This window comes from Ambystoma mexicanum, chromosome 4p, assembly GCF_040938575.1.
Source record: "Ambystoma mexicanum isolate Mex_15411 chromosome 4p, UKY_AmexF1_1, whole genome shotgun sequence".
Taxonomy (NCBI): domain Eukaryota; kingdom Metazoa; phylum Chordata; class Amphibia; order Caudata; family Ambystomatidae; genus Ambystoma; species Ambystoma mexicanum.
This window is the reverse complement of record NC_090927.1, coordinates 708,738,013-708,764,840: the sequence shown is the minus strand read 5'-3', so window position 1 is coordinate 708,764,840 and position 26,828 is coordinate 708,738,013.

Genomic DNA, 26,828 nt, shown 5'->3' with positions numbered 1-26,828 from the left:
GGATGAGTTGCAGAGGGCGGAGAGTGGAGGCAGGCAGATTAAGATAGAGGCTGTTACAGTAATCCAGCTTCGAGAGAACCAGGGCTCGGGAGACAGTGAGCTTCTGGGGGAAGGAGAGGAAGGGAAGAATACCCATTAACGTGGGACTTGCATTTGGTCTTGTGGTGAGGGTGATTCTTTTTTTAATTGCGTGCTAAAACTCTCCTTTGCTTTCCAGCTCCTCCTCCGGCTCTGCCCACTAACTCTCAGGCAACCCATAAAAGGCACAGTGTGCCTCGCATCTACCCGCGGTCCATCACTGCAAAGACCCTATGAAACCAGCCCTACTGTGACAAGACCACACAGACCAAGAAGAATACTAACCCACGACTACATACTCAACCCGAGAAGATGGAGTAATGAGGCTAAAGCCTCGGTATCCAAAAATCACCACTGATGGATAAAAATCTATCAGTAAGAAGAAGAAGAAGCGCAGCTCGCACGCGCTCCCGGAAGTGCCTGGCTGTTAGGTTGTGAGGTGTCGGTGGCGGCGGGGTTATATTTGTACATTGCTTTACCATCTTGCCTTTCCTCTTATCTTTGTATTGGGATCTTGAAACATTGCCAACGGCTTTATGCTTCCGTAGTTTGTACTGTGGTTGTCTCTGCAGTTTTGATTTATATGTAAACTTTCGTCCATGCATACGTGAAATTGGGATTACACTAACCATCAGTTTTTTCACGACTTGCTTGTTAGCCTTGTGATTTTTGAAGCAGAACTCTACTTACAGAAATCACGCAGGGAAGCGTATATTTTGGTGTGTGACTATGGTCGGAAGATTACGTAGCGGGAATCGGCTATCTGTTGCAAAGACAGTCCCAGCTTTGTACCTTACCGATTTCATTCAACTTCACGACTCAAGCCAAGAGATAATGACGCATGTCTCCCTAGATCCATTCTTCAGGGAACGTGCCATGGATACAAATACTGTCCCATATAGCAAGCAATCACTGGCTATTGAACCAAACACCAGTTCCTTTGCATGCAATTATATCCCACACACACGCACACTCTCTCTGTGCATTTCTTCTGAGAGTGGTTCCACAAAGCAACCGCTATCCATTAGGAGCATGCTAACAACTGGTATTACTCCTAACCACACAAAACAAAACTTGGGTGAAACATTTAACAATGGTATTTACGATGTCTCAATCCTTGCATCTACCCTGAAAAACGAATGGGGTAAACGTTGCAGGATATCCTTAGACCCCACCTTGCCAGCGGTGTTCTTACCCTCTGAAATGGAGAGCATCTGCTTACATAATCTTGCGGTGATAACACCTTGGACCCTATGCAGGGTCTTCCTAGTAATTACATTTCTCTGTCAAGGAAAACTTCTACAAGTTCACCTACACTCTGTAATAAAACCACTCATCTCAAATCCGCCTCCACTGTGCCCAAACAGTTATATGAATCCCTAGGGAGTGGTATGGACCACCGTGCAAATGAAAAGGACAGTCAAGAATTTGCACCCCAATCTACCAAAGTTGACTCTTATACACAACCCGAATCAGATGCATACTCTTACCCAGTGATATCTAGTATCTTGAATTTGTTTGACAAGGGTCATGATTTGACTCATGTCTATTTTGACAATATCAAGTCTATGATTGCAGAGTTATCTTGCAAATATAGCAAACTAGAGGGCTTTATGACAGCCCAAACCATTCACCAATCAGAGAAAATGGGCATCCTTGCAGGGGTGTTGCTAGCTCTAGAAAACCCTCAGGGCTATGCTAATGTTGGAACTGTCAGGACTCGGGGCTAGCTAGCCTTTTGGTTGTAGCTCCTGAGTTTCTATCCGGGGCTACAACCAAAACACAAGGGGCTATAGACCCGTTAGCCCCCCCAGCAACGCCTCTGCATCCTTGACTCCATTATCACCAAACATCTGACACCTGAGATTCCCAATGTGGCCTGTAAATTCACCCAAATGTTGTCAAATGGTACACTAGCTGTGCCCCCTGGGCGGTCCTATGTGAACGCAGTTTCTGCTGTTCTTGTATCCCCCACTCCAATTCCTGAAATGGCGTCCGTCATTATACTGGAAGCTATCCAGTTAAATTCAATCAAACTAGATGATGTTTTTCGTCACTTAATTACGCGAGGCACTGGCTTTCAAGATGTTAGAGAATCTTGCAAGCCTAATCGTGTCTTGGTGGGATTTTGAAAACTGGGACTCATGACGACTCTCCCAACAGCCCAACTTCAATAATTGAAGCTATTCAGCAAGAGGCTATCCAGAAAGTCGCCATATCTGTTGACTCAATTGACCATCTAGTTTCTACCATGCAAAATCCTGCCGACTTTGGTGAATTTTGCACTGGCAATCCCTCGAAAGATGCAAACACGACTTTACATTTGCCTAAATTGAGGCGTGCCCATGCAAGGGCGCTGAAACGGAACACCAATGCGCTAAAGAAATCTAGTGTCTCTCAACATTACAACAATTACAAAATAAAACAACAAAAAAAATCACGTACGAAGAAATATGGTCCAAATTCCAATGCCACGAATCTTGCAAATTCATCTAATAACGATCCCATCATAGATTTGAATCAGTTGAACGAGGAATCGAAATTAGTTCTTAATTTAGCCATGCAGGAAACACATGAAGTACTGCCAAATGAAACTGTACCACTGACTAGCTTACATAAACCAGTGAGTGGCGAGAAAATATCACCTCAGTCTTCTCCTGTCTGCCTCAAACGAGGGCAACTTTCCTATTATTATCCTATGACTACAAACAAAATCACTGTGCATTCATCTGTATGTTGCAAAAACATGGTTCCCTCAACAGATGGCCTCTCAAAGGGGCAATCGCATCTCGCAGGGCTATCAGTTAAACTAGAACAGCCTACGGTCTCTCCTAATATTTCTCTTGCGCTCTGAGCAAATTATTCCCATCACCCTCCATATAGGCAAGGCACACGTCAGTACTTCTTTGCCTATCAGGGTAGATTTTGAATCACAACCTGACAACAATACCAACACCCTCCACATAGGCAAGGCACATGTATATACTTCTTTCCCTACCAAGGAAGATTACAATCTGACAACAATACTAACCCGAATTCTGAGAGCATTGCACCGGCATTGATTCCATCTAGTGTCGAGGTCCCTAGGAACTCCAATATAGGGGTCGAGGCCAATGGGTTTGCTTGGGATACACCGTACATCTTAGGATGGCAGAGTGATCCCAAGCGAAATGGTCCACAGAGACTTAATCGATCTTTCATCTTTAACATCTTTTAAGTCAGTCCTCAACTCCACACACTCCATTCGGATGACATTGAATGGATAAAGTTGGCCAATCACAACAACTACCGCATGATCTGTGCTTTACGACTTGGCTCGTGTCCACTTCCTCTGATGCCTATCCAAAAGTTCCCTTTTTGCAGGAAACAATGTGCTCTAAACAGTTTGTTGCTGACGGATTTACTACCTTTTGCGCCCCAGCAGTGCAAGGCCCCAATCATCAATCTCGGGTGATCTCTTTCTCGCAACAAATACTGGTTATTGAGTGCAATCTTATAGATGAGTCCTTATGATCTTTTTTATTGATTTGCATCTATTACAATCCAGTGAACCAAACTCTGGAGGCCTTTCTTAATCTCTTGGATGTTATTCTTAAGGACACTCATATAAACACCCCTGCTTCGCACATAATTGTAGGCGATGAATTCAATTCGGTATGCTTAAGTGCTATTCCACGTCTTATGGGTAACTTGCCTCGGAACATTCATACACCTTCCACCTTCGGTAAAGAGGGGGGACCCCTGGCTTCATTATTTGTTGGAGTAGAACATTCACTATGTGAAGTTCAAGATGGGACATCATCTGGGTACTTGGGTAAGGGGATCTGCCTCTTCCTTTATCGATTACTTCTTTGTTTCGACAGGACTTCTAAACCTGGTGAACTCGGTCTCCCTTTTCGACTCTCCTCTCAGTGATCATGCTCCGATCCTTCTTCAGGTCCACTTGAGGACCGATCCTCTAGTTTGTGACCCAACTCTGGGCCTAGTACCATCTGATTGAATTCACACCCTGGTGAAGTGGCAAACTCGACTGTGTAGGGAGTGTTCCTATATTGTAAACAGGGATGCTTGGAGAGTGCATAAGGAAAACGTAATGTCTTCTAATGCTTTAGTAAGGGAGGAATGGAATTCTATGGTAATTCGACAACATATTCTTGAAATTACGCTTTGTCCCCAAGCATTTCCTAAAACCCCATTGGTTCCTTTTAATCCTAAAATAGCCATCTCAAAACGAGAAAGAAATTTTAGACTGAGGTCCCTCATCCAATTGAAACTGGGAAATCTAGATTATCTTGAAGCCAAACATAAGATCCGACTAAAATATCGCAATCAAATAAAAGCGTTTAAATTTCAGCTTCAACTCAATGCAAACCAAGGGATTATAGGTCTTCTTGTAAAACATGACACTCGTAAAATGTAGGCCACCAGATGCAGGCCACCCTTAATGAGAAAAATGACTCCGAGCAATGTCACTTAGCAGCTTCCATTTCATACAAGTGTTGGCAACAGTACATTGGTGCAAAATTCCAGCTAACCCGCAGCTTTTTGGTATATGATACAGGGATTCGGCATCTCAAATGTACTGAACAACTGTCATTTTTGCTAAAGGAGATTATTCTAGCTATACAAAGTCTCAAATTCTCCAAAGTGGCTGGGCCGGATAGGATACCATCGTGTATTCTCAAATCCGATTCTCAATTTTGGGCTGCCATTCTCCTTACAAAATGTTATAACATCTTATGATCTAACATGATTCCGGGCTCTTGGCTAAACGCGATTATTATTCCTATTTTTAAAAAAGGGGACCCTCAAGATCCTGCAAATTCTTGGCCTATAGCCTTAATGGATACGTCAGTTAAGGTATTCTCTATCCTTCTGTTGAAACACCTTTATTCCTTTATATACGAACACAACATCTACTCCAGGTATCAAGTAGGTTTCCGGAAATATATGGGCACCTCCCTAAATGCCACCATGGTTGCCCATATTCTCGCCAAATCCAAACAATCCAACTCTGGCCCAATTTACTTAGCGGTCTTGTTCCTTCGATACTATAATTCGTGAATTGCTCTGGGCTAAACTACAGGTTATGGGTTTCTCTAAGAGGCTGGTACAATTAATCGCAATGCTTCACTCATACACCACCTTTCAAATCAGGGTCACCCAAGATGGTGCATTGACCCCTCCCATCTCGACCCAGACTGCAGTGAAACAAGGGTGTAACCTGGCCGCAACAATGTTTAATCTTTATATCTGCGACATGGATAAACTCTGGCTTGACTCATCCATGTACCCAGTGAAACTTGACAGGACCAAGCTCCATTGGCTATGTTTTGCCGATGAAATTATATTGCTGGACAGGACCCCTTACAGGCTTCAAAATAAATGAAACAAATTTAACGAATATGTTAACACAGATCATTTGAAAGCCAATTCTTTCAAATAAAAAATTATCGTTTTCAGCAATCAGAAAAAGATCAAATCCTATCACTCGGACATTGCGGGCACACGAATCAAAGCCTAAATAGCTTACGTTACCTTGGCTACACACTATCTAATTCCAATTCTAAGAAATCATGGGAAACGTGATTAAAAACAAAGGCTCATCCACTGATGTCTATGATGAAAATAATTCTCAGGAAGTACTGTAAGTTTTCATAGCTCCCCGTCATTGAATTCTATATGATGAAGGTTGAACCCATATTATCATGTGGGCTGGACTCGTGTTTATTGGAGCTAGATGACATTCTCAACAATTTTTAGGTGCAGATATGGAAGTATACGCTAGGTCTCACATCGTCAGTACCCAATGAAATAATTTTGCAAGAACTGGGCCTTTCCTCGCTTGCATCGAGATGGACTTGCGCAACCTAGCTGTATACACAAAAATATTGGTTCCACCTCGCAAGTCACTCTTTCAGGACCTTAATCAGATCATGTTAGAGGGAATATTGCCATCGATGGTAACCTTCGTTAACCGTATTAACAATATTCTTGCGGTAATCAATTCTTCTATTGAAGATCTGGCAATGGGTCTAGCAAATGTTAAATTAAAATTATATGAGTATGACTGGATCAAAGCCACCGAAAACAATAACTCCTACAAAACGTACTTTGAGTACGCAAGGTTTTCAATAAAGAGAAATATCTCTTCAAGTTGAATCAATATCATACACTTGAATGTTCCAGCAGGTGGTATAAATCCCCATCCGAGAATGCAGATATGAAATGCCAATTTTGCATAAATACTGGCCAGCGGGAGACTTTAAAACATCTAGTTGTATACTGTCCCCACTTTGAATCTGATAGGCGAAAATGCTTGGGTATTTACTTCTCACGGGAAACATATCTGGCTAGAAATTCCTTCTGGGAACACTGTCTTAAGGGGAACAGTATCTGTTTTATTGATGCCTTAACTCAAGTGCTATTCAAAATTGAAGAAGCTCTCACAAGGGAAAACGATATTGCTTGCTAGTGATGACTAACGACGTAACTTTGAGTACGATCCCTTATTGGGTAATTCTCTCTAAGTTATTCAGTCCTGAAATCTTTGGCTGTGTCATAAACAATTGAACTCATAGGCCATTTACCAAATAGGCATCTTCGCAGGACTTCCCTATGAATTGGCAACATGACTGTTTATGTGTATCTTAACTAATGCAATCCATTGTTTGTGTTATGTCGCTTTGACTTTTTTTATCCTACTGCAACACAGTTAACAAGGATGATTTGTAACTAACAAATGGTTGTTTTAATTTATGTCTTATGATTTGTTTGTATTCTGTTTAATGACTGATTGTGTATTTTAACTATTGCGTCTCATTTGGTTAATACTGTATAAGAATGAATCCCCTTTTATTTAATAACTTGATTTGATGTATGGGTTCGCTTGTATGTAGTGTTGTGGAACAGAAATCAACTGAGGAAGAGGCCTGCAGAGTACTGTAAAGGACAGGCATACCCCAAGTCCTACTCTAATTGCAGTCAGGCACTTTCAATTGGGAACTCACACCTGCAACCTGTCAATGGTTGCAGGTGTATAAGAAGGGAGGAGACGAGCAGCAAAGAGACGAGCAGGGGATCCTGTTTGTGTGGAGGCAGCCGTGGTGGGTCTTGCAGGAGAGCCAGGACGCCAGCATGTGACCCCAAGGAACTGTGGTGCCCAGGACTAGGCAGGCTGTAAAGAAATCCACAGGTGTGGGATCCTCTGTGGTCAGAGATAAGCAGCCGCAGCTGCAGGAAAAGAAAAGGAAACAAATCAGCTGCTCAGCTGCCAGCATCCGTGGAAGAGAAGCGGGGCTGCCTGCGGGAATAGAAGAGCATCCAAAGTGCGAGTGGGGCTCGTGGTTGAAGGAAAGCCAGCAAGCAGAGCAGAAACAGAACAGTGCATCTGCCCGGAGGGAACACTAGGCACTGGTGAGTGAAGGGGAAAGTCACTCGAAACTGGGCTGCTCCTAGGGGCTGTGTGGAAGTGAGGTGAATGCACACAATAATATGCACACAATGACACCAACCCGAAGACACTGGTTGGGAGAAAAGTAAAGCAGCAAAAGTGAACTATCACTAATATTGAATACCGAACTGAATGAACACTTTATGGGCAGAGCTATGGCCTGATGACAGATGAATGTGAAATTTCCCATTTGAAAGCAACGTGTGAAATAAGAGAGCAAGGGCCTCATCACGGGTTGGGCGGAATCCTCATGCAATTTCCACCAAACGGAATTATCGTGTCCACCAGGACAAGTGGCAGTATTAGTGCCGAATCACGACCTGGCTAACACCACGTCCCCCAGTGCTTTTAACGCCGGCAGAAATAGCGTCATCGCCGGAAGGGGAATCATGGCGGTGGCCATCTTGAAAAACTCAATAAAACCTGAATCACCCACTTCCTGAAGCCATCTGAACCAGAAAACACCCTGCTAACATGTCTCAGAAGCAGAACTGAGGAAGGGTGCCAGAAAACCATCTGAGAAAACCAAAGACAAATTCAGCAAGGGAGAATTAGGAGTCTTCACTGATGAGGTAGTGGCCCACTGCGATGAGCTGTATGGCAGCAGACAACGGAAGACATCAGGCCAGCACAAAACTGCCATCCGGCTTGCCATCAGCCAGAAGGTGACTGCAGTGGGCAGCGTCCCCTGTAATGCAGAGGAATGCCAGAAGAGGTGGAACGACCTCAGGGTCAGGGTGCGGGCCCTCTTCTCCCAACACTGGCAGCAGACGTTGGCAACTGGAGGCAGTACCATCGAGCAACTAGTGCTGAGGCCCTGGGAGGAGAAATGCAGTACCATCCTCGATATGGAGGGCATCGAGGTAGCCGGTGGAGCAGAGGCAGGTGCCAGCAGCCAGGAGGAGTCAAACCACCCCTCCACACAGCAAATGACCATGCATAAATGTCAGCCTAGTGGACAGGGACACATGACCCAGCAGCTGGGCCAGCCAATCAGGGTGAAGTGATGGTGTGCAACATCAGCCACCCACCACAGCAGCCAGAGGACAGGGCACCAAGTGCACCCCTGAGCGGCATTGCATTGTGAAGGGGTGGCAAGCGACAAATTCAACTGCAATGCACAGCACACCTTGTGCCAGCAGGATTGTGGTGCATGCGTAACCATTACACCGCACAGCAGTTACACCAACATGTTGCGGGCCCAGTTGGCCTGCCTCATGTTGGCATGGCAGACGAGCCTCATGAAAGTACCTGCACCGACATGGGTACAGCAATCCAAATACAAACCACCACAGCACAATACTGATGGCTGCAGAGCAGAATCCCATAGAGCCATGGCGGTGCCAAAGACGAAGCCACCACACCCACTCCCACAAGGCATGCGTCACCCGGGGAGGGGATGTGGGGGCATGAACACATATGACCTTCCCATGTGCAGCCATAACCAAGGCTGTGCCTGTATGCCATCACTTGACCATGAGAGCATGTCACAACATACGTGACCCTGCAGGACCACAAGCATGTACAAGCATGCATGTAATGCCTCAGCTGCCACTGCATGGATATCCTGCCTTCACTGCACAAAGGCCACGCATCTCCAGAAGCATCGGAGGAGGATGAGGGGGCAGGCGCGTCGGAAAGTGGCGTCTCCTGGCCCTCAAGGTCCACCACAACCACCACCTCTCAAAGGTGGTGACATGCCACGCCAAGGTACAAGGACCACCATAGCACACCTGCACTCGGCAAGTCCAAGACTGCAGGTGGCAGCTATAAGGAACTCATGGTGGCAACAGTAAAGACAGACACAAGTGATCACAGTTCAAGGGTGTTTATTAAACTGTAAAGGAAGGTTGGAAAACGCCTAATCTAAACCTACATCTAAGATGGGAGCAAGCTTCGACCATCAAACACAAATAAGGCAATCCTTGTGGTCTCTTGTCAAATAAAAGGGCCTCTACTAAGAAAAAACGATTGCCAATCCTAACACTAAATACAAAAGAAGTGTGGGATCATGTTTTTAAGAAAGAAGGTAGTGTTCACAAAGAATTAATCAGGATGCAGTTGTCGGGGTCTCCCTTCCCCATGTTTTCAGCAGTGGACAAAGTAGGATTCTGGAGCACACGCTTGAGCCTTCCCTGCACGAGCCAACAGTTCTGCTCTCAGCAATCAGGGCCTTCGGTGGCTAAGTCTCTTTTCTACAAAAGTCTCTTGCTGCCGTGGACCTAATGTATTCAAAATAATAAACAAATATTCCTTTCTGCTTGCACGTTGGGTGATGGCTTTCACCCTTGGATCCTCCTATTCCGGGCGCAGATCCCTAGAAAGTTCCTTAGTGATATCAGGACCTCCAATAGCTATGTTTTCTTGCTTTTGAGGGCCTGACAGTTTTAAAGTATCAAAACAAAGATTCACAAAAATGTTCTAGAAATCTTCTCTGGTTTACTTGGTTGATAGCTCTTCACCCCTGGGTCCCTCTCTTCCGTGCTCAAACCCTCTCTCGAATATCAGCTTCTCTTTGTCAGGTTCACTCTGGCATGGCATGCATTCAAAGATTTTCCCTCTTGTACTTTTCTTTCTTGCAGTCACGGGTCGGTGGGTGTTGGCTTCTCACCCTTGGATCCCCCTCTTCCAGGCTCAGACCCTACTCGACTGTTCACCTCCCTCGATTGGGTTCACTATGGCTTTCAATGCAATTTTGTGGGTGACATTCCCGAATCCTAATGTTTTTTTAAACAGTTCACTGTGGGCATCCCTCAGCCGGGGTCACTCTTGTCAACACACTGTATTTCGGGACTTTAGGCTTCGTCCCCTCTTTATCGGCATTCCTCTTTCAGGTTCAGTCTTGCCAATTGGGCTTTTTCTCATTCAATTCTTATGATGCAGGATTCACTTCCCTTAGCGTCACAATCATCTGTCAGTCAAAGACTTTCAATTTTACAGAGGATTTTACAAGACCCCTGTATGACCGCTTTCACCCCCTTTCTTGCCATTACCAAGGCCTTCTGGTAATGGTAGTTTCAACAATCGGTATAACCGTTTAGAGTTTCCTGAGTGAGCACACACGTGGTGCCTGACTCCTCTGTTGCTGGTTTTCCCCCTTTTATCATTAATAGCTCTTTATCGTTTCACAGTTCAATTAGCTGTTTGCTACTATTCCTTCAAAACACAGTTCAGTTTCTTATCAACCCTTCCCTCGACTCACCGGCTGTGATGAACCGCTTGGCTTCCTTCTCTTTGAAGTCAAGATTGGTACCACGGAGACAAGTCCCTCCCCCAGCTTGGTTATCAGTGGAGGAGGATCTCTTGTACCATTGACATCTGCTGCAACACACGCTGGCTATTGTTTGCGGTCATACGATTCCTTCCGTGCAGTGGAGTAACTTTGCTGAAAATGTTGGGGGGGGACATGGCATCTGAAGAAAAGGTGCCCCATCCAAATGAATGGGGACAAAATGGTGTGCCATGAAAGTTGGGGGGACAAACACCTCTGTCCCCCCTAAAATTACGCCCATGCTTCCGTGAAGGCTTCACGGGGCTTGGATGGAAAGGGCATGGTCGCGTCTCCCCTTGTCACACTCTCGGTTTGCGCCGTCATTCTCCTCCTCTTGAACTGCTGTGCTGAGTTAGCTCTCTCAATGTGCGGTATGTCTTGCTCTTCGTGTACTCTTGTGCTCCACCTTTTGCCCATGTGGGGCTGCCAGGTGTTTGAGGTGCTGGTCAATTGCCAGACTTTGCCTGACCCTTGGGTTGGGACATATTAGGAAAACAGTTTTATCATTAGTGTGTTGTCTTTCATGGGGTAAGACAGTGTTATATGGAATTACAATCCACATACCAGGGGGGCCAATAAACTCAGAAGGATGAGATTGGTAGGGTTTGGGTAATAAACGAGAATGACCGGGATTTTTATTGTAAAATGAACCAGGGGGATTGTGGGAATGGTAGTGTTCGGAAAATAATAAGCAGAGGGACGTGTAGAAGAACGATTGGGAGTTTTTGGGTAGGAAACCGAAAAACTGGGAGTCTGAGAGAGATAGTTCTGGGCGCAACACAGTTTGGGATCCTAGAGCATTTGTTATATATGGAAGTGTTATGGTTTCGGGCAAGAGAAATGTATAGGGAGGAAAAGAAACAGATGTGGTACAACCTGCAAAGGTCTCAGATATCTCGTCCTCCTCTCCTTCTCTGGCAGAATACTGGGTCTCGCCTGGAGTATTTCCCCAACCACAAACCCGGGCTCCCCTACCCAGGTGATCCTCCTTCGCTCGTCCATCCCCAGGGTTGGGATCTGAGAGAGCCAGCCCTCCCCTGGCCATCTGGATAAGTGATTTTCATGGTCTCCTTGGGAGAATACCCTCAGGTTTCTCACACAGAGCAGGCCCTGCGCCAACCCCACGTGACACCAGGGCAACCTCCACAACCACCACACCCACTCCAGCAGCTGCATTGGCTGACACTGAGACCTCACCTGCTGGCCGGGCTTCCATTGACACCCGGGAGGACACAAGACACAAGCCAGGTGCCACAGGGTGAGGAAGGTTCAGACGCCCCTGATAGCCCTCCCCACTGCCATTTTGCCCAGACACCCAAGCCAGAGGTGGACACCCCATCATTGTATACACCGGCCTTCAGCCCTGACCCTCACCACTGAGCCAATCCATACACCAGAGGCTGGACAAAAAGGAGAGGCAGCAATGGGAGTTGGATGCCATTTGGCACACACATTTGCTGCATCTCCAGGCCATATGAGATTGCTTGCAAAGGGCCACAAGTAGGATCATGAGGATAATGCAGAGGAATCAGGCACAGGTGGCTTTCCAGGACTGCTACACAGACTGCGTATGGGCAGTAAGTCTGGGAGATGACGGAGGGGATTTCGGCCTTTGCAGAGTCAATGCGTCAAAGCATAGCACTCACTCTGCAGCATATCTGGAGGCGAGGGTCAATACCCTCAAGTTCGGCCACCCCCACTGAGGAGTCACAGACCAGCACACTCAGGTGCTGGTCTGAGCGCCATTTGGGGCCAAAATCACCAGGGGAAGCTATGAGTGGGAAGAAGCCATGGAGTTGATATTGACACACCTTTTGCCCACAGTGGGCGTGCTGGGGAGTCCGAGAAACATGAAGGTGTCTCACCTGCCAGTCCCCAGGGATCTGTCATCTAGGTGGCCAGGACACGGCCATCGCTTTTGGATCCAGTTCCTGGGGGTGGACCAGTGTGGGAGGATCACCTGGATGAGGGATCCTCTGGTAGTGGAAGTGGGAGACCGAAGGGTGGGATGCAGTGTCCCCGTCCTTGTAACAATTTTTCCCCATTTCACCAGGTAGAATACCTAGGAACACAGCCCCCACCCCCTTTCCCGACACAAACACGTTCTCACGGACAGTTCACCGTCACCGACAATGGACTAACACCATAGCTGTATACCTAATATGTGCCAACACAAGGGTCAGGCAGAGTCAGGAAATTACTGATAATTACACACACCTGACTTCCATCAGACTTCTCTGCAGGGATAAAAGCAGAGCAGGAAAGCACACTCTGAGCGAGGCAAAACACCTGAGGAACTAGCAGTTCCAAGATGGCAGTTTAATATGAGTAGGAAGACCACAAGGCCAGAAAGGGTTGCAAGGAGGGAATTGCCCTTGGCCTTTTCAGAGGAAGGAAACTGTTATTTCACGAGCCCTCGAGGATAAAAAACATAAGACCGGGAATTAAAGCTGAAGAAAGGTACATTGTATGTCGAAGGGACCCGAGGCTTTCCCACATCGACGGACGGGGCCGGGAGGAGTGATTGCCGCCATGTTACTGTCCTTGGCTCTGACAACAAAGCTGCTCCAGTAAAGTCAGCACAGCCGCTGAGTCGGGGAGACTGATAGCAGACCGGTCTGTGTTAGACCCAAGGTTGCAAGCGAGAACATTATATGAGGAAATCTGCAAAGGACAGAGCTTAAGGCATATGTGATGAGCGACACAAATATAAGTGAATACCCGAGAAAGTGAAAGAACTTTTAAAACCAAAGTAGATACCATAGACAGAATGGTACGGCACTGTTAGGGAGAATTCTCAAAAATGTGCTAATTCCCTTCACCTAAGAGACCCCCAGCAACTCTGCTGGATTTTGAGGACTTGATTTTCTTTTACCTGGAGAGAGTGTGAGCCTTTTTCCCACTCTCTCAAGTATTTTGATATGTGTTTTATCTCTGTGTTTTCTTTGGTTATGGAGTTTAAACAACTCCATAGACATCATCTTTTTCAATTGTGTCACAGAGCACCCTCCGTGCACTGACACAGGGAAGCCTTTCAGGCTTTCCCAAGGTTTAACTACCTTCTCTGGGATGAACTACTGTTTCCCAGAGTAAGTAAAGTGAAATTGACTTTACTAGTCTTTTAAATTCCTAGACCCAGCACACCCAATCTTACAATAGAGTACTGGAGGGGTTACTTAGTATCCCCTATGTCTAGATACTCATGTAGCTGTCAAATGCTGCCCTTTCCTCTCAGAATGGCTGCTGGCAGTGGTTTCACAATGAACTACCATGATCTTTCCCGACCGCAAACTATTCGTAGCTCCGGTAATGTTAAAGCGCAGGAGCCATGTTTTTCAAGATGGCGTCTGAGCCCCCTCTGTAAAAACAGGTCATGGTCTCCTTTTTTTGCCATTTCTTTTTAGAAAGGTCCTTCTAGAGTTTGTCTCTGTGTGCCAAACCTAGTTTGGTCTCTTTGTTCTTTCGCCTTTGGCGGGCTTCAGGAGTGAAGACCGCCTCTGGCGCCCGAGTGTCTGGGGTGGGCAGGAAGTGAGGGAGGTGCCCGAAACTCCCTGTGCTTAGTCTCCTAGGAGACCCAAATGCACTCTGTGGTGATTGGCTGGCTGACTGTCCGGCAAGGACAGCCACCTTGTCGGGTGAGGGACAGCTAGGCTGGAATGAATGGGAGAGAACTGAATAAAAGGGGAGTCTCTTGGCTTGGAAGGCAGAGTCGACCACTGGAATGAAAGAACCGAAGACGAGCTTGAAGAGGACGGCTGCTGCAACTCCTGAACCGTTGGTTTGCCCGGTGAAGCCCTGCTGCAGGTTCGAATCGCCAAGTTCACCTTGACAGAGAAGCCCTGCAAGAAACGACTTCTCCTTTTGAGTTGGTGGGACCAATCAACTCGACAGTAAGCCACCTGGATACCTATCTCGGAGCTGGTTGCATTTTCCTCAGAGTGCTGCAGGAAACTGTATAACCAGGGAGAGGGACACCAGCTTGTTTGCATTACTTACAGTCACCGGAATTGAGGTTTGCCAGTTGAGAACTTTGTGGACCAGTGCAGGGGGCAGCAGTCCCCCCGAAGTCCTCCCTCTTGTCCCCACGACTGAGGCACAGGAACAGCGAGATCTGCAGGAACTGCCAGGAACAGAAGTCATCAGCTGTATCTTTTTTTTCATTGTAAGGCACTGTAAAATCAGACTGAGAGTACTTACCTCTCGTGGTGAAAGTGCTTGAAACATTCGCAACTCGCAGGCCTAATCAGTTTGTGACCCAACATATGATTCTTCTTTTTACAAACTACTTCTGAGAACTTGTGCAGAGACTTTTCCGTTGAACTACCAGAACCGCTTTATCCTATCCAAGACTTTAGCACATTGACTTTGGCCTAGCCTATTGAATTGAATTAACTCTTCTGGTGAACTCAAAATATCTACAATGTCTAAGAATAATTGTAACCTTTCATGTTCTAATAACCTTTGCCTTTTACTCCTCTTGAAAAGTATTCTGAAATAGTATTCAATTATATTTGTGTGTTTTATATAATTGCCTCCTTCTTATGAATGTTTTATAACTGACAGATACATAAATTAATAAGTATTTATCAAAGAAACCTTGAGTTTAAGAGTTTATTTGAACACCTGTGATTGTAGACCTCTGTGTAACATCATTACAGCTCACATTTCCCTCTTGAGATAAGCCTGGCTGCTCAGCTCCGCTACCAAAACTGTGTAGTACAGAGTTATACTAAAGGTTGGTTTGCTTACACCAGTAGTCATAGTTGTGTGTAGTGTTTCCAAAGGGTACTGCATACAAACTTTGCCTAACAGGCACCACATGGGTGCTCATTTGAAGGTCTCTGTTAGGTATCCAACTAAGAGTGTAAAATTGTGAGGGGCGTGGCCAGCTGCAAGGAGATGCAGAGGGAGCTCCTTTTGCGCCCGTAGCCGCCGCATACAACCTGGAGAAATAGCCTGACATCCATGATAAATTCCACTCAAAATAACTGAGAGGGTAGCGGAACATCCTTGTCACCAGCGACCGAAATCTGGAGGCTGATCAGACATCCTGAGCGGAACAGGCGATACCCAAACTTTTGCTCTGCCCATGTGATGGCAAAAACCAAAATGGCGGCGGAGTCAGACCGGTAACGGTCGCAGCCGACGAACATCCTGAGTGCGCCGAAACGTGTGACGGCTGCTGGAGGGAGACAGCGTGGAGCCTGGGAACCGTCACCATGGTAAAGACCTGCACCCGGAGGAAAAGGGAATAGCAAACCCAGGACAAGAGAGGAGGAAACGGGACCCCTGAACACAACACACAGTGGACAACTCGCGTCCCAGAAAGAACCTGCGGTGCGGAACCCACAACGGCAGCAGAGAGGAGATAATCAACAAAGGAACTCACTGGTGCTGAGTACGCTGAGCACAACACAGAGGGATCTGCCAGCTGCCTTGAGTCGGGGAGCGAAGGGACAATGAAGTGTGCATTACCGCCTTTGAAAGGTAGTGCCTGAACGGAAGGCAGGAACGGCGGGAGAACGAGTCTGTAAAGCTGCCGTGGCCCATCTGGCGTAGTCGGAGGTAAGACCGGAGGGATCCGGGACAGCGGGGAACACTGCAGCAACTACCGGCTATTGTGGGGGAGACGCCTGCACGTGGCAATAACCAAACCACGGTGGGCTGTGCGGAATAACCCCATACAGGCTGAGTAACACTGCCGCCACCCAATGAAGGCTCAATATTGTGCATACACAGACCCTAGTAACCCCCATCTAATGCTGAACTTCACGCTGAACTTCACGTTAGGCAAGGACACATTGCAACGGGCTGCACCGCCTAGCCACATTAACCTATTTATACCGGACTGCATTAACAACAGTACCACGCTCCTTCATGAACCCGACTGCAACAAGGACATGGGAGAGGAATAGTGGGCATCACTGATGCTGGAATTACCCACAGGGAATACAACCCACGGCCATAACAATATAAGAGCAGGTCACTTATGCCCATCCCCCCTCCTGAGGAGTGAATTGGCGAAGGCACAGAGTTGGCCCCTAAAAAGCGATACTCCACATACAAGTGCAGTGATCTGGAAACTAGGCAAACCAAGTGCCACGGACACAGCAGGCAGGAGTGTGCACAGGCACTAAAAGACAAGTAAAAGGTTACCAAACAGGAATAAGCCACAACAGATGTCCTACAGATGACCAGCCAAATGAGATTGCCCCGATAGCACATCCAAGCAAGAGCGAACCCAACGGCTGTACTGACGTGACCATAACGGCCCTCCATACAAGATGCAAGCCAAAGGCACTCCCAGACAAAGGGAAGAACGGCAGATCTTGAAATTCGACACATATGAAGGCATACATTGCGTGCTGTCACTAACAACACCAAACATGAAGGCATACATTGCGTGCTGTCACTAACAACACCAAACATAAGGACAATATACATAGATGACAGCTACGAGTACCATTGGCAAGGATAAAATAAAGAAACAGTCAACACAGAACAAAATTGACCAATACACTACGGCAACAATGCAAACCCAAGTAAATAGAGACCCACCTGAGGCAGCGGCTGGAACCGGAGACACATTATCCCTTAAAGACGTCATGCAGCAATCGCTGACTCATGCTGACTCACGCACGTCAATGGAGCACAAAATGGATGGCATCAGCATGAACGTATCGCTCCTTCGCCATGATCTGCAGAAGCTGACTTTGCGCACTGGAGAGGCGGAACAACGCATCTCGGATGCAGAAGATGGGATACGAGACGTACAGCTAACCAGTGTTAAGTCAAAGTTGAAAACCATGGAAGAGAGGGTGGATGAAGGAGAAGGGAGATCCAGACCCAACAACATTTGGATTCTAGGCCTACTGGAGAAAGCAGAGGGCCCAAACATAGAGCTTTTCCTAGAGCAATGTCTTACGGACATGTTTGAACTGGACTCCTTCTCCAAATTCTTTTCGATAGAAAGAGCCCATTGTATGCCGACACCTGGTGCCCCGCCACACACTGTTATTGCAAAGCTCCTGAATTACAGGGACAGAGATGCGCTACTCCAAAGGGCACCTGCCAAGGGCACACTGACCTATAACGGCTCTAGGATAGCCTTTTTTTCCAGACTACACGAGCAGAAAGCAAGACAATCATTTGATCAACTCAAGAAGCAGCTGCAAGTGCTGAATATTAAATATGGACTGCTGTTCCCAGCCCAGCTTAAAATATATCACAAGGGCACAACGATCCACTTCACGGACCCCAAGGAGGCATGGCGATGATCAGAACAACACATCGAAGGGGACTGGTCCACGGGACAAAATAACAGAAATCCAGGTGCCCGACCTGAATGAAGACCACCACCACCGCAACCACTGGACTTAGCCCACAGAGACATTGCGGCGGAATGAAAGATGGCGAGAGCATAGATACCATCAGGATGCTGACCAAGTGGACAAGAAAAGTTTTAACATAGAATAACACCTTGGTGATCATCGCCCTACCTGTAGAAAGAAGAAGGATACTTTATCTCTAAGCGGCCACTGAGCATGGTGCCACCCCCCTCCCTTGCCAGATAGATTATCTCCTCAGGCCCCACTAGTTTGTTCTGAGAGGGCGGTCGCAAGTACTAGTCTACATTTGCGTTTGTTGTTTGATAGCTGTTCTGTAGGTGGCAGCGTATTTTTCAGATGTTCGGGCGACAGATGCTTCAAGTTGGGTGGAGTATAGGGAGGGGGGAAAGGGGTTATTTTAGTTTGTTTTTATTCTCTGGGTCCGAGGTACGCTACATACTCACTCCTTCACGTAGACATAATATCCAGGAACTGCAGCAAGAGCATCCCTCCAAAATTCCACATATACAGCCCAATTGCACTCAATCTAATGTCAATGGCATCACTTGATAGGGATATCAGGACCTTACGACTCCTGACATGGAACGTTAACGGATTGGGGAGTGGAATCAAGCGCAGAATGGTCACGCAATTTCTAAACAGACACTTGCCAGGCGTTGTGCTACTCACTGAAACCCACCTAACTGGCAAAACATGCACTTTATTTAAACGCACCAACTACCGCACAGCTGTACACGCTGGTTTTACCATGGGCTCACGAGGGGTACTTGTCCTGTTTCATAAAAAGCTCCCCATCACACTCTCCAAAGTGGTACAGGACACAGGAGGCAGATTTGTATACGTAGCTGGTAAATTGTGGAACCAATCTGTAACAATAATAGCAGCATACTCACTGCCGGCATTGATATCAGCATTCATAGATGATGTCACCCCCCTAATTGTTGGAGACACCTCAGACGTACTGGTTCTAGGAGGGGACTTTAATGAGGTCATGAACGCGACAACAGACCGCACACACCTAAGAGGGAGAAACCCTAATAGTCACACGAAGCTGGCCACCTTCACCGTAGCTTTGGGTCTGAGAGCTGCGTGGAGAGACCTCCACCCTGAGGACCGGGAATACTCATACCACTCGCGAGTCCATGCCTCTCTCTCAAGATTAGACTATTTCTTCCTCCTAACGACAGACATACACAAAGTGACTAGCGCAACCTTACTCCCAAGAGGGATATCAGATCACTCTCCCCTATTGATTGAATTCGCAACGACAAGAACACGCCCCCCTCCTTCCTGGCACTTTAACAATTTGTCGTCTAGGCTTTCCAGAATTTGTATAACACATCCAAAAGGCTACAAAAACCTATTTCCAACTAAACACTGGTTCAGTGGATGACCCAGTGGTGCTGTGGGAGGTATACAATCCAGTGCTACGAGGAGAGATACTCTCCTGGACAGTAGCTCATAAAAAAGCACATCTGGAAAAACTAAAAGAAGAGGAAGAGCAGGTGAATCAGGCAGAACTATCCCACCTGGCATTAGACCTGCCCGAACCCAACCGCTCACTAGTCCTAGCCCAAAAGCGACTGCAGAATATAGCACTCGATAATGCTAAGCAAGCACACAGAGCGATGAGGGCCAGAATCTATGAAACCGGTGCTAAAGCTGGTAAGTTACTAGCCTGGCTGGAGCGCCGGGATCAAGGACATAGTGAAGTAAGAATGATTAAACCTGACAATGCAGAGCCCTTTATAACGGACCGAGACATAGCAGAGGTTTTTGCGTTTTACTATTCTAACCTCTACAAGCCCCCTGCTGCTCCCATAGATACATCTGTGTTGGATGAAATCGCCCCCTCCCGAGCCTAACTATTGAGCAAAATGCACTGCTTGAAACGAATATCACAGAGGAAGAACTGAAACTGGCCATGTCACAGCTCCAGTCTGGGAAAACCCCGGGACCTAATGGCTTCCCGGTGGAGATATGTAAAAGGATGGAATTGGGTGAGATTGCTCTGCACCTACTACGGGTATACACACACTCGAGGGCGAGAGGCCAGCTGCCTGCAGATCTGAGGAAGGCCACCATAGTTGTGATTCCCAAAGCTGACAAACCCCCAGAGAGATGCAGTTTGTATAGGCCAATCTCACTAATAAACAGCAAAACAAAAATGTTGGCAAAACTACTGGTGAATCGACTGCAGAAAGTCATCACAACACTAATACACCCAGATCAGTGCGGCTTCATGCCAAAACAATCCACACGCATGAACATACATAGGCTGGATGCAGCAATAGAAAGAAGTCACAGTCTTGATGGCCCCCTGGCACTGCTGGCAGTGGATTTCGAAAAGGCTTTCGATTCGGTATATTGGGAGGCGCTATGGGCAATAATGCGCCGAATGGGCTTCGGTACACAATTTATGGGATGGGTGCAGCTACTATACAACTCCCCCGAGGCAGAGACTAGAGTGAATGGATGGCCATCGAAACCCTTCAAACTAGGGAAAGGAACAAGGCAGAGATGCCCACTATCAGCAATGCCTTTTGCATTGGCAATAGAGCCCTTAGCTGCACTGCTCAGAGGCACTCAGACATGTAGGGGTTTTCGGTGGGTGGATGACTGGGAGGATAAAATCTCGCTGTACGCAGATGACCTGCTCTTATACTTAAATAACCCCATCACCTCTTGCCCGATAGTGACATGCTTGCTGGAAAAATATGAAGCTTTCAGTGGACTAAGGGTAAATTGGTTCAAATCTACACTTTTCCCGATTAAGGGAGTGGAAGATGCAACCCTGAGCCACTGCCCCTTCCAGGTTGAGATAAGCCACTTCCGATATTTGGGAGTACAGATTACGAGAGACCTGAATGAGTATGTAGTCAGGAACCTCAATCCTATTGTAGAGCGACTCACGGAAGATGTGAAACACTGGGCGACGTGCCACTGACCCTACTAGGGAGAGCAGCGCTCTTCAAGATGATTGCCCTGCCACAATTCTAATACAATCTCCAAAATGCCCCACTACACATTCCCACAAAAGAATTCCACAGAATTAGCAGGGCCCTGAGAAAGCTCCTATGGAGTAACTGACACCCGAGACTAGCACCCTGTACCTTGCAACGGTCCATATGGGAGCGAGGTATCGGGTTACCGAGGATGAAAACATACTACTGGGCAAGCCAAATGACAATAATAAATTATATGCTACATGGGGACACAACACTACCACACATTAAATCCAACACCATAAAAGGTGCGAAAATAACTCCATTGGAAGCCCTATACCAAAAGACCATGAAACAGGAAATGTACCCTTATTATTTTAGTTATAACCACAGAGGTTCAAGAGGAACAGGTCAGTACAATTATTTGGCCTGATCTCTTGAGCTACTTAGAGATAAAGAGATGAGCTGCTTAATTCTAGCAATCCCTAAATAAATCAGCCGCTAAGTACATATTACCACCCACTCGGGAGGTTGTTTCTAAACATCTAAAGAAACAATGAAACATTTGAACAAGAAATGATGAGAATATGTAAAAAGTTACAGAAAATAAGTAAAGTATCTTTACTTCTGTATATAATAACCAACTAGGACATATAAGTAAAAACAATACAAAATATTCAGTGGTTGCGAATGCTTATCTACATTCAAAATAGTCAGCAAATTGTGAAACGAATTGTGAACAAATGGTACATACAAGTTACATATATTGAAAAGTAAAATACAACAACTCAAAAGAAATGGTGCTTCAGATTGGATTCAGTAGCAGAAAACAAAATAGAAATGCATGTGCAATTTACTAATAAATTAATTGCATCATGCGTCCCCTTATTTGGTACAATAGTTCCTTATTAGTGGAGCAAAAGTTGTTTGGAAGAAAAATCGATGAATTATGCAGGGTCTTTCAATGAAAGATATCTGATCAATTGCCAAAAGACCAATTTGCCAATTGCCAAAAGACCAACAATGTGAAACCCCGAACTATGTCATCTCATCCGACAATGATCTGGGCCGAGGCGCATAAACACGCTGGATGGGAAGGGAAAATCACCCCAGACCAGCCACTATAGCAAAACAAGAACCTTTCTGAGGTGCACAAACTCCCGAAATGGCAAAGGTGGATATCAGCGGGAATTACGAAAGTTGGTGATGTAGTCACAAATGGGGAGTTTTTGTCCTTCGAAAACCTGGCAGAGAAAATCCACCTCCCTGAAACTGAACGATACCATCACACTCAATTAGGTCACGCAATACAGCGTCATCTCCCTGCCATAAGTGACATGGCAGAGTGCACCACCATAGAGAGGAATCTAGTCCTAGATCGCATTGATGGCAAGGTCACCTCGTTGATATACAATGCCATTACCTCCTTTGCTACACCTGAATTAGAGAGTCTGAAATCCAAATGGGAGAGAGACGTAGGAACTATTCTACCGGAGGACTGGGTTATAGCACTGATGTTTCCGAGAGAGACAGCCACATCATCCAGACTCTGTCTCATACAACTCAAAATATTGCACAGAATATACTACCCGAGGGTGGCACTCTACCGTTGGGGCAGAATCACAGACAATAACTGCTTGCACTGCCAGCGAGAGGAGGGCACCTTCATCCACATATTATGGGACTGCACCCACATACAGAGATACAATTTCCAGAGATCCTAAATTATTGTTGTCGGGTGTGGAAGATGAGAGAACAATGACGCGCTATGACAAACTGCTGTTCTCAACCTCCACAGCACTGATCGAACGCAATATTGCAAGACTGTGGGGCTCTAACATAGCTCCGGGACATGCACAATGGCTCACAGATTTGGACTTGTGTATAGCAATGGAACAAAGGGTGTATACGGCTGGGGGATGCCCAGAGAAGGCTAACAAGATCCGGAGGAATTGGGAGGACGGCCAGTAAATTGTCTAAATCTGTTTAAATCTGGCTAAATTTGAGCTTTATATGTTTGCTGCAATTCTACTGACAAGAAGTAAGGTGATTATAGTATGTGACTCAATCTGGGACCCGGGATGGTTTTTTTAAGTTGAAGTTGTGTAACCCCTAGTGGTTATGTTTTTGATCTGTAATGAACAATGGAAATGTATAAAATGTGTTACAAAAAAAAGAGTGTAAAATTATGAACTGTGATGACAAAGGCAAGTGTGAACCAGACGGAGGGATGCCAAGGGAAAGCTAGGGGAAGGGAACACCGGCTTTCTGATGAGTGTAAAATTGTAAACTGTGAAATTGAAGTGGTCCTGCAACGGGTCAAGCCAAACCCTGTGCACATTCGAAAGTCTTTGATAGCAAATAAGAACTGTAATTAGTCTGAGGGAGACTAATGGTCAAAAGGGGATCTGAGCTTGGCTGAGGGGGATGTGGGGTGAACTGTGAGTCACCTGGAAAAAGGTCTATGTACTGTAATTGCTCTGAGCCCGGCTGAGGGAGACTAATTGTGAAAAGGGGATCTGAGCCCGACTGAGGGTAATCCAGGGTGAAGCATGAGTCAACCGAAAGAAGATTGTGATACAAAAGGGGTTCTGACCCCAGCTGAGGGGGATCCAGGATGAAGGGTGAATCACCCTTATTGAGTGCTTGGAAAGGAACTTTTTCTTTGTTTGATACATCAGGCCCTCTGGATCAAGAGACTTTTGATAACTTAGGAGACTTGGGCATAGAAGGCCCTGATGCTTGTAGTAGAACTATGTCCTCATGCCGAAGATTCCCAAGAGTGTGCTATACTCGAGTGAACCGCCTTGTCCTGTACTGAATATGTGAGCAAGCGAGGCCAACGGAGGACACGTCTTTCTTTTTCATGAACCTTTTCCCACACAATTTGCAAAGTAGCGGTAAGGATTGACAATAGTTTTTATTTTTAGTATAGGTCCTTTTATTTTGACAAGACTCCACTAGGACTGCATTTATGGTTGTGGCTTGCTCCCATCTTAGATTTAGGTTTAGATAGGCTTTTATCACACCCTTGATAAGGTTCAATAAACATCCTTGAACTGTGTTCACTTGTGTCTGTCTTACTTTGATACCATGCCTTCCTTAAGTGTTAGTGGTGGGAGGGGCAGGGGGAATAGTGTGCTGGGGTGTTAGTGGGGTGTTAGTGGGGTGTTAGTGGTGGGAGGTGGAAGGGGTAGTGGAAGGGGTAGTGTTCTGGGGTGTTGCAGGTGTGAGGGGGAGGTGGATAGTGGGGGTAGAGGGATATTCCACTGGACGCAGATATTGTGCAGCATTGCACACACAAGCACTATTGTGCCCACTTTTTCTGGTGAGTACATCAGGGATCCTCCTGTACGGTGCAGGCAGTGGAAATGGGCTTTCAGGAGGCCAAGTGTTTGCTCTATGCACACACGGGTCCTGCTGTGAGCGCGGCTGTGGCAATATCCAGTGGTGTTTGTGGATTATGCACAGGTGTCATGAGCTAGGGCAGCTGCGGGTATCCCGAGTCACCTGCATGGAGAGAGGTACAGCCATGAATCTCAATGGCTTTTGACAGCATGTTGTTTGTAACTGTATTTGGGGAAGGGGACGGTGTGCCTTATGTAGCCCCCTGGAGTGGATTGGGATCACCTGTGGCTTAATTTCTGCCACCTGTGTTCATTTACCTCCACCCGCAGGGTGGAGGTAATTGCGCTGTGTTTTCGGCAGTATTAGCACTGTTTTCTGGCGCTAATAACGTCGTACAGGGATTTGTGATGCGACGCTGATTGCATTTCGTAGTATTGGCTCAGATTCCGCCGACTGTAGTAGCGCCAGCGGTATTTGCGCCAGCTGTAATTGCGCTGGGTGTTTTTTAGACGGAGGTATTTGCACTGGCTCAGGATCCGGCAGAGCGGTATTGCCGGCGATAATTCCCTTAAGGCTTAACGTCCAACTCGTGATGAGGCCCCAAATGTGAAATGAAACCACTGCGAAGTGAACTTTATGCATGAGGCCTGTCCCTTACATGTTGCTTCATTGTGTGGGTGTGCTTTTTTGGACTTTGTATATCTTTTTTCGTGCTATTGTGTGCTCCTGGTCGTTGTTTTGTTTCGCCTGGCTGACATTGGCCTCCGATGTTGCAGGTGCTTTATGTATCATACATTATTCGCGTTCGTTTCCATGCCATTAGTTTATTTGCGCATTATGTGGGCTACCAAGGTGTCCCAAGAAAAATTCGAAATAGCACATGCATACAACTCAGCATGCCGAACTCGCCCTTTAATGAGGCGTGTGACCGACAGACTTGCAGTGAGGATCTCAGAAAGGACGAGTGCGGTGTGGCTACAATAGGAAGAACACTTCGTGTGTTTCCCTTGTGTAAACGCTGGCATGTTGTTACAAGGCACCAGGCTGCGCAGCGGCTGAAGTGCGTTTTGGAATCTGTACAGCTGCAGAACATGTTAATGCGTAGCACGGATGAGGTGTTATGCAAATATGAAAAATGGTTTTGTATAAACGGCAGGCGAGAAAGAGAGCCCGCAGTCTGCGGCCACTTCCTGACGTGAACAAAGGTAAATGTTCTGCTTCCATAAATCAGTTCTAACATTTACTTATGTTCCCCGGCCTCGCAAAAAAAAAAAGAAAAAAAAAAACATTTTCTGAATAAATCATAGCAAAAACCACGTTAGTTGATGCTGGAGATATGATTTTGAAGAGCGTCGGTGCCTGCTTACTTGAAACCTTCTCTTTCTGCAGGGCAGGTGTTAGCAGCTGGGAGCAACTGATAATGAGATCACGCGCATCTAAATTGAGTTTGACACCTGGAGCTGAAATTTAACATCTCCCTGAAGGCAGTCAGATTAACCACTCAGGACAAATTGACACCTGCTGTGCGTTTCCTGCACCCAGCGGTGTTGCTAGGTCTAGAAAAGACCCGGGGCTACGCTAATGTCGGAACTGTCGGGACTGGGGGCTAGCTAGCCTTTTGGTTGTAGCTCCTGAGATTCTATCCAGGGCTATAACCAAAAGACCAGGGGCTACAGCCCCCCTATCCCCTCCTAGCAACGCCTCTGCCTGCACCCCTCACTGCCTCTAACAAACTGGCAACTAGGAACACATCTCCCTCAGAGCCACTGGTCTCACTAGTGCAGTGGCAGGAAGCATAGTGTCGTGTGAGGGCCGCCTTAATGCAATAAAGAATACAGCGCATCTCTTTAGATTGCTTGTGGATCCCATGCAAACCTATTGAAGGCAGCTTTGATTTTATTGAGGGTGTTAAATGATGGGTCATAAAAAGTATACTCCCAGACCAGGATAGAAGCACATTGGGTGGGTAACCACAATTCAAATGCCCAGTTAGCTTAAACCTCTTTAAATATGTTTCCGCCCTCAAAGTTGCGCTGCTCAACGATGGGCCACCATTCATGAGGACCATTTCAGACATACCCTTTCTGACAGAGGTGCCACATGTAGGGTTGTCGGAGGACTCCATGTCACTTATGGCACTAATCTCCTAGTCCAGGACTTGCATTTGGCACTTGAACATCTGATGCCAATGAATTCCTGAATGAAACCTCAGGATTGAAAAATGTGGTACCCCAGTGGAATGGGGTCACCTGATCACCCCAACCAAATGAAATATTTAGAAAGACTGGTGCTGGCAATACCTTTTGTTCAACAAGTGTTATAGTAGCGCTCCATACATGCTCCATTTGGTGTAAGCATAATCTATCTGGTGATGTATTTATCCC